The sequence below is a fragment of the Branchiostoma belcheri genome, unplaced genomic scaffold, assembly GCF_001625305.1.
Source record: "Branchiostoma belcheri isolate BF01 breed outbred unplaced genomic scaffold, Haploidv18h27 scaffold168, whole genome shotgun sequence".
NCBI classification, from domain to species: Eukaryota; Metazoa; Chordata; class Leptocardii; order Amphioxiformes; family Branchiostomatidae; genus Branchiostoma; species Branchiostoma belcheri.
In genome coordinates, this window is record NW_017803135.1 from 326,430 (window position 1) to 335,014 (window position 8,585).

Consider the following 8,585-nt stretch of genomic DNA (forward strand, 5'->3'; position numbering starts at 1 on the left):
TGGGACGACCCCAAAACTGATGCGCGCGTGCGAATAAAAAAAAAAGTTTTGCAAAAAAAAAAGTTGTTTTCATTATGAAATCTACGTGGTCATGAGGGTTGAGCAAATGGCACAGAATATGGTTTGGCGAATAATCTAGTCTTCAAGTTCATTTCTTTACAATTTCGTCTTTTTTCGTTTGATTTTGGCATTCTACGACATTTGTATAGTTTTTATCAATTTTTTTTGTAACTTATGGTATATTTTTGCTCATTTTGCAACTGTTTTGTACGATTTACAGTATGGTTGAAAACTTTTTTTTGGAAACGGCCGAAAATTCATGCGCGCGCGGATGTCATCCATATAATCAAATCAACATGGCCTAATTATGCAGATGTGTTTGACATTTCATGCTATCGTAATAATTGAGTATAAGTTGTAGATATTCGACATATTCCATGCACTTAATGTGACATGCCAGTCGATATTCAATAAAATCTGAATCTGAATCTGATACCTGAGATTTCAAATCTGCCGTTTTAGGGCGTATACGTGCGGGCTAGTTCCTCGGCTTCAGGGCCAACATGTCCCCAAGGAAATTTTAAAACAGACACCCTGAGTTAGACCCTGAGAACACTAGCTAATTCAGGGTATCGCCTCGATTGCTACGTGTCTGACATCCCGGTCAGCGATATTTAACTGTGATCAAGGACGTTCCTATATAATGTAATCTCCAAGCAGATCTTTCCGGTGGCTGCAAAGACAGTATCAAAAGAGAGCCCGATAAAAAAACGCATAAAACACGCCGAAAATAACCCGAAGCCTACACCACTGCTTGGAGACTATACTATATGTACTAGTATATAATGCCCGGTCATCATCTATCACCGAACACATAACAACTTCCTCTTTGCTAGGGAACAACAAAGTGTTATACAAACACAATCTGGTAAGGTTTACAGCGCACTAGAACTGGAGAACCACTGTGTCGATGACTTTCTGTAATCATATCGCTGATACCAACGGTGAAGTACAAGGTAACGGATACTAGTAGCCTCCACCAGGCCTTTCTACGGGAATACGGATCGTAGAATTCGACAAAAAAGAGAGTAAAATTTGCCAGGGGAGTCCGGCCACGGGGAGGTAGTTTCTTTGCGCGGCCAGTCAAACCTAGAAGGCGGCCAAACTCCCCTGGCAAATATTCTCCTACATATAGCCAGCGTAGTTAGTCTGGTAGAGACTAGAACGGATATAGCCTCCATACCATGCCAAAAACTGGGGGTTTTGGGGGTCTTCAGGGTCTTTGGGATCTTTTATGTGCTATTTTCTGATTGCATATAGACAACATAGCCGGCCTGGTTAAATTACCCCCTGTTTTTAGAACTGGGCTGATCAGAAAACAGCCGAAGACCACCAAACCCTCAGTTCTATAAGCCTGCTACGGAGGCTAAACGGATATAGCTTACCGCAAGAACGCATTCAACAACGAAGGTACAGCATTGACAGAGCCTAACTTCACACAGTACTGCACAGTCAAGGTTGGCATTTCCGCTGTTGACGTTGGCCAAATACTACAGTTAATGATTTGCGAAAGAGAATTAGTCGGTCAAGGAAAGTTCAGCTTAACTCAATACGGAGCCATTTAACTTCTTCAGAAAAGTTTTAGGCCAGTTCTACCAGTCTGCTGAGGACTAAACGTACTAATAAAGGATTCTTACCAAAAAGGCGATCGCAGTTTTACAGTATTTCGTATGTATGTCACCCTTCCACTAGGCGTCTCCCCAAATCACGACTAATTTGTAAGTAGGAACTTGGCAAGCGGTTTAACAAGTGACGTAGGTATCACGTGATTTCAGGTGTTACGTGCATACCTGCACATGGCCACGTCCCGGTGTGTCACTAGTAGTACACAGGTCAGGTATTGTAGGACAGGAAGGGGGAAGTTTGTTAGCTTCTACCAGGCTTCGGAAAGCACCTGGAAAGAGTAGAAACTGGGTAATAGACGAATCCATTTCTAGGGCCAGGCCGCTAAAGGGGTACATTTGTCGCTTTCGTTTCTTTAATGGACCAAGTCCCCCGGCATGTTATCCGCGGCCGTCTATTTACCAAGGCCGGTGTCTACTCTTTCCAGCCGCTTCTGGAGCCTCTTCGAAAGGTCTGGTGAAGGCTATCGCTTGCGTATGTGACCGTTCGTGCGACCAAGAGAGATTTTCCGTGACCTAGAATGAGTTTGCGGTGTGGACGTGTTCCTGCGCACGACAGGCCACACCTGTCTAATTACCCCCAAATCCGGCTGATCGCAAAGGTGATTCATATAAACACTCCCTCAAACGGACTGAGAACGACCGGATGTTAATCATGTTTTAGACGGGTTTATTGAAAAGAACTCTCTTCTGTCCATATCAGAGTACCAGAGACAGAGAGCTGACTTAGCCCGTACCCCCTCTTGCAGAACATAAGGGAACTGCAATGTGGGCGCGCACATACAGAAACACACAGACACACACACACACACAGACACACACACACACACACACACACACACACACACAGACACACACACACACACACACAGAGGCGCACAGAGAGAGAGAGAGAAAGAGAGAGGGGACAAAACTAATTCTTCAGTCTTCATTTCCTCAAAGTTGACACCAAATAATTGCTTTAAGTCAAGTTACAGTCTACAAAATCTGGCAAAGTTTAATGGTGCATGCTTTACATAACCTTGACCTACAGGTGGATATACTGTGGTGCAACATACATGTACAACATTGCAATACGTTCTCTACTCGCATGGTGGCGACAAACAAGCATGCCGAATTCCGCGAGTTATTGCCCTGCCGCGTGACCCTAGAAGAAGTCATCTGCATGAATTAGAGACGCTTTGTCGCCCCGCTAGGCGGGACCATCCATGCAGGGCGCGGCGCGGGGAGTCAGTAGGTGTTTACCAACGCCTCTCCCCGGGTAAACACAACGGGACAACGCGGTGTTTGCTCGAGCCACAAAAGGCAGGGCTGGATCTCCGAGATGAGAGTAGGAAGGCACAGTGCCAGGTGAGCACTCAGACGTTACCTGTCGTTAGGCTCGCGTTTACCTGTCCGTGCTCGTCCAGGTGTGACTGGTGTTACGGTGTCACCGTTACACACAGGTAACTGGTACGGTCTCCGGACCCCCCTCCCCACCCTACGGACTTCGGAAAAGACATTCGCGCCTACAAACAACAGACGACGGAGGCACACCTGTTATCTAAGTGTTCTGTAAGGTGAGTGTTTTCCGTCTTGCTAAAGTTCTGCTTCAGTCTGAAGGTAGTTGTGTAGTTTTGTCTGGATCTGTGGCCAGCTGTGCGGTATGTTTGTGTGCACGAGAGGTGCCAGGACCTCGTGTTTTGGGGGGAATTCTTGTTATGAAGGCTGTCAGCCCGTTTCCGCCAGGTAGGGTATATTTAAAGCGTCCATTTGCGTCCCGATATTTGTTCTTTCAGTCCAAAGGTCCTACATTTCTAGATCAGTGTCGCACTGGTTGGTGTGTACTAAAGTTTGAACGACAGACGTCATGTTTACAAAGCTAAATCGCTTACACGACTTGTACGTCCTTGGTTGAGGCTCGTCTCAAAAATCTGCCAGGTGTTTGGTAGTGTTTGTGTGACTGTAACGCGAAAATATACTGCATTCTCTTGTAGTACTGATCAAAAGAGGTGTAGAAAAACAACCCACAGAGGAAAATATTTGTCTTTCGCGTTCTGCTTTTTACTACGCTACACTAGCCTCTACCAGGCACCGCGGATCGCTGGAAAAATGGTAAAAATCGGCCGAAATAAGGAGTTAGCCGGCCAGAGAAGATTCAATTTGGGTCTCAAATTGGATCTTCTCTGGTCGGCTAACTCCCCTGGTATACTATCGCTTTATTTCGGCCGATTTCTACTCTTTTTCCAGCGATTCGCGGTGCCTGGTAGCTAGAGGCTACGCTACACTACCTCGCGTCACCTCTGCGTGTCAATATTTCATGGGAGACGACCAAAATATCTCCTGGCGTCACATGTTTGCTTTCCGGACGTTTATGATGCACTTGAATGTGATTTACAAGAAGGCATTCACGGGTTGGTATTTGTGTATATAATACAGGGAAGGAGCCTCCATAGCATGCCAAAAAACTGGGGGTTTTGGGGGTCTTCATAGTCTTTGGGAGTTTTATGTGTTATTTTCTGATTGCATATAGACAACATAGCCGGCCTGGTTGAATTATTAGAACTGGGCTAATCAGAAAACCCCCAAACCCCCACTTCTATGCTACGGAGGTTGGACGATTTGCGTGTTTCCGCCCATACAACAAGCTTCGTGAAGAAAATATTTCTGTAACGCTAAAAGTCTACCAGGCGTGAAGGTTTCACTGAAAGGTTTCCATGCGTCGTGTACACACACTTGTGGATGGGGGAGGGTGTTGATGTGTACAGGTTTCCTTTCTGTCCGTACCACTGCGCCACTGGACCATAACCACCATAACCAACACCTGGCCTTGACGGCTTGTTCACAGTTTTACACACTGCCGGACGTCGTGTTTTGTACCCTCCATAGCATGCCAAAAACTGGGGGTTTGGGGGTCTTCAGGGTCTTTGGGAGTGCTATTTTCTGATTGCACATACAAGCCGTCTACTAGCTTTTAAAGGCTAGCCTCCGTAGCAGGCTTATAGAACTGGGGGTTTGGTGGTCTTCGGCTGTTTTCTGATTAGCCCAGTTAAAAAAACGGGAGTAATTCAACCAGGCTGGCTATGTTGTCTATGTGGCACAGCTTGTTCACAGTATTACACTCTGTCGGACGTCGTGTTTTGGTCCTCTTTTTCCGAGAATTTTTAAAACTCGAACCAGATTTTGGTGCACCTGCATGTAAGGCAATGCCAAATTGGCAAGAGAGCTGGCAGGACGACAGTGTCCAATACGCCACCCAAACTGTGGCTGGCGAGAAAAACATACAACCACAAAAAAAGAAAGCCTGATAAAAAAAACGACTAAAAGTAAAACACGTCCAAAATAATCCGAAGACCAAATCACTTCTTGGCTAGTAAAGAATTTTGTGTGTACCAAAAAATATCGTACCCTTACAGGCCCATGCACCGTTGTAGCAGTTACAATCGCATTCCTGTCAACAAAAATTCCTCCCCCAAAACGGCACGACGTCTCATTTTCCCAGCGTTTTTTCTTCCTTGTGTAATTTCCAAACAATGCCCCCTATTCTTTCCGGTCTAGTTGTTGCCATTCTTGTCGTAAGGAGATTATCCCACTCCGAAACAATCGCACCGTATGATACTTCCCTGTGGAGTTATATATTAACACCACGCTGTGAAAAAAGGACAATAGCACTAAAAAAGAAAGAATGATTAGAAATCGTGCATTACGAGATCAAATCATAATATGTAATTGATCATCCAATGCAATTTTAGGATGGGAAAACAAAAAAATTTTCTGGATCTGTCTGGTATTGACATTTACTTCCATTTCTTGGCACATTTTTGTAATCATTTCATACTTGAAGCTACGTGAGAAGTCTTTGTATCTTTAGGTACCCCACCAATAAATATATAGCTAGAACCAGCCTACGATGTTACTCGTACCTCCATGGATATACGTAACAAGCAACCGTTTTCTGTCAGTGACATCGCCTCACAGATATCGGTATACTATGGGATAGTATTGCTTCAAGTTCAACTTATTAATTACTGCGTTATAAGAATGACCATGAAATTTAGCCTCTGTAGCAGGCTTATAGAACTTACTGGGGTTTGGTGGTCTTCGGCTGTTTTCTGATAAGCCCAGTTCCAAAATACGGGGGTAATTCAACCAGGCCGGCTATGTTGTCTATATGCAATCAGAAAATAGCACATAAAAGCTCCCAAAGACCATGAAGACCCCCGAAACCCCAGTTTTTGGCATGCTATGGAGGCTAGAAATTGACTTTGAGTTTGACAAGTCACTTTTGCTACCCTCCAATTGCGCTGGATGCCTTTAAAAGGGCCAGTAAACGACTATGTTTACACTACAGACTTTATCTCAGACCGCTCAGTAATAATGAATGCCCGTCCGACATGTTCGGTTGAGCGCGTCACTAAAAGTGTCCCACTGTGTCCTTTCTAAGGTCTGTTACACCGGGCGCCAAACAACACGCCCCTCCGACAAAACAAGAAGATGGAAAGCTCTTTGGGGAAAATAAGCGGGAAAAGAAAAATGTGATATCTATAAATCTCACCTTGCTGACGTTTCAGTGTCATCAGACACCTTCCTCAGAGTTTCTGACTGGAGTTCACTGAGGAAGGTGTTAGACACCGAAACGTAAGCAAGGTGAGAGAAAGTACTGATTATGTAAAAGAAAATTCCAATATTCTACCAACCTGACGAAACTATTTTCGGAAATAAGAAGAGCATGTTTATCGGTTCTGAAAGCGTTGAATGTTTCCCATTTTTTCACGCACCTTAAAATGTATTTATTTACATACCTTCATGTACTAGTGACAGTATATTACAATGGCAACGTAGTCAACGTTTTTGTTGTATTTGACCATAGACTACTAAATACAATACATTTACGTTTAACTTCATTCATTTTAACTCATGGAGAAGATAGCATACCGTGGTTTATGATTCACCGTTATAAAATCTTAATGACCAGTCCTATAAAAATGTCAACAGATAAAAACGTATATATTGTACAATTTGGGACAAAAACAGAATACCTGTAGCACCTAGAAAGCGTGAAAGCGTCACAAAAGTCAAATATTTGTAGTCTCTACCAGACTAACTACGCTGGCTATATATATGAGAATATTTGCCAGGGGAGTTTGGCCGCCCTGTAGGTTTGACTGGCCGAGGGAAAGAAACTACTAGTACCTCCCCGCGGCCGGACTCCCCTGGCCAATTTTACTCTCTTTTTTGCCGAATTCTACGATCCGTATTCCCGTCGAAAGGCCTGGTGGAGGCTAAAATATTTGCCTCAAAATACCGAAATATTCTACTGTATGTATGTATGAAATATCCATAGCGTCTTACTCCTTATATGGTCATAAGGTTCTTCCATTTCAAGATGGCGGCCCTGTCATGTTTACATACATTAAGAGCGTAAACAACATGTAGTGTTTGTCACTGGATGGAACATAAGTCACCTTTAATGACCTTCTTTGTTCGATTTTATCGGAAAGTAAAATATTTCCTGTCTATTGAGTCAATACGTATACATTTTCGTGCAAACAAAAAGCCCAAGAAGTATACTTTCTACCAGAAAATAAATTACGAAATCACCGTTTTAGATTCCGACTCTCCCATCCATTCCACTAGCCTCCGTAGCAGGCTTATAGAACTGGGGGTTTGGTGGTCTTCGGCTGTTTTCTGATTAGCCCAGTTCCAAAAAACGGGGGTAATTCAACCAGGCCGGCTATGTTGCCTATATGCAATCAGAAAATAGCGCATAAAAGCTCCCTAAAAGGACCCTGACGACCCCCAAACCCCCAGTTTTGGGCATGCTGTGGAGGCTACCATTCCACTCTCTTGACTCAACAGGTGATCCAAGATGGCGGGTCCGCGCGGTTGTTTACTTGTACTCCGGCCAAGTGGCCTAGTTTCTCGACAGACATTAACAGCTCCTGTTACCCCCACAGTGGTCTAGTATTGCCCCCAAGTTAGCCATGTGTCAATCGCATTAGGACTAAAAGGTATAAAATCGAGAAATGACAAGACTTTCTCTCAACATCTTTGTAAGAATAAGGAACCAACATTGCAAGTAAAACATGGTCGGTTGTCGAAAGACGCTTATACTCCACAGAAAGCACAACACCGGCAAAGGTCAGTCTACTGTGCCTCAGTTATGTAAACATCACCGACTAGAATAGAATATCGTATCTTACATACCCGTCCAAAAGGCCCCATATACTGATATAGAATGAAAAGTACTAGTATTAAAGAGAAAATGATAAAAAACACAACAAATGAAAAACATATTTATCAGCTTTATCGTTTATGAATTTTCTGTTGCTATTTTACTAGCAGGAATATAGGAAATACGTATGGTGCAAAATTTTGTTGTACTAGTACGCAGTGCTTTCAGCAGATCCTGCGGTAATCGTGGTACTCTCCAAGCAGAGGGTTGGGCGTTGACTCATTTTTGGCGTGTTTTTACTATTAATTAGCCCTTTTTTATCGGGCTTTCTTTTTTGTACTGGCCTTTTTTTCTGTGCCAGCCCAACACAAAAAAAGCCTGTATGACACACCAATGATAATCCAAAGCACAAACCTCTGCTTGGAGAGTAGCAGTATAGCTGAGGTAACTATAGTATAGATGAAACCCCGTTAGTTGTCGTCTTGGATCCCGGCTGGAATGTAATAATTATCCGCTATTTTGTCTGCCTCCCAGGTTCAATCCAATTCCGTACCGGGGATAATGTAACCACGGATCGGTTTTCATGTGATTACAGTCTACACTAAGTGCGTTAGTATATCCCTACACAGACTAGATACAAGCAGTGGATATATGCTAGCCTCTACCAGGCTTGAGGGCACGGCTGGAATTATAGTAGAAATCGGCCCGAAATAGAGAGATAACACGCCGAGGGAGTTTAGCCATCCAGT

At 43.8% G+C, this 8,585-nt stretch overlaps 2 protein-coding genes across 5 annotated transcripts in view; one reads left to right on the plus strand and one right to left on the minus strand.

The window, feature by feature from the left end:
- Nucleotides 1–1,801, minus strand: part of LOC109466481 (cytoglobin-1-like) — a 4,732-nt gene extending 2,931 nt beyond the window's left edge. The window contains exon 1 of one of the 4 annotated variants that reach the window (XM_019764200.1): nucleotides 1,698–1,801. The gene's annotated coding sequence lies outside the window, so the exon portion shown is untranslated. Of the gene's footprint in view, nucleotides 1–1,445; nucleotides 1,524–1,697 lie in introns of those variants that run through there. The other 3 variants (XM_019764202.1, XM_019764203.1, XM_019764201.1) reach the window with 3 other exon arrangements.
- A 1,061-nt stretch (nucleotides 1,802–2,862) lies between these two features.
- Nucleotides 2,863–8,585, plus strand: part of LOC109466501 (insulin-like growth factor-binding protein complex acid labile subunit) — a 12,366-nt gene continuing 6,643 nt past the window's right edge. Inside the window, exon 1 of the mRNA XM_019764227.1 lies at nucleotides 2,863–3,241. The gene's annotated coding sequence lies outside the window, so the exon portion shown is untranslated. The remainder of the gene's footprint in view (nucleotides 3,242–8,585) is intronic.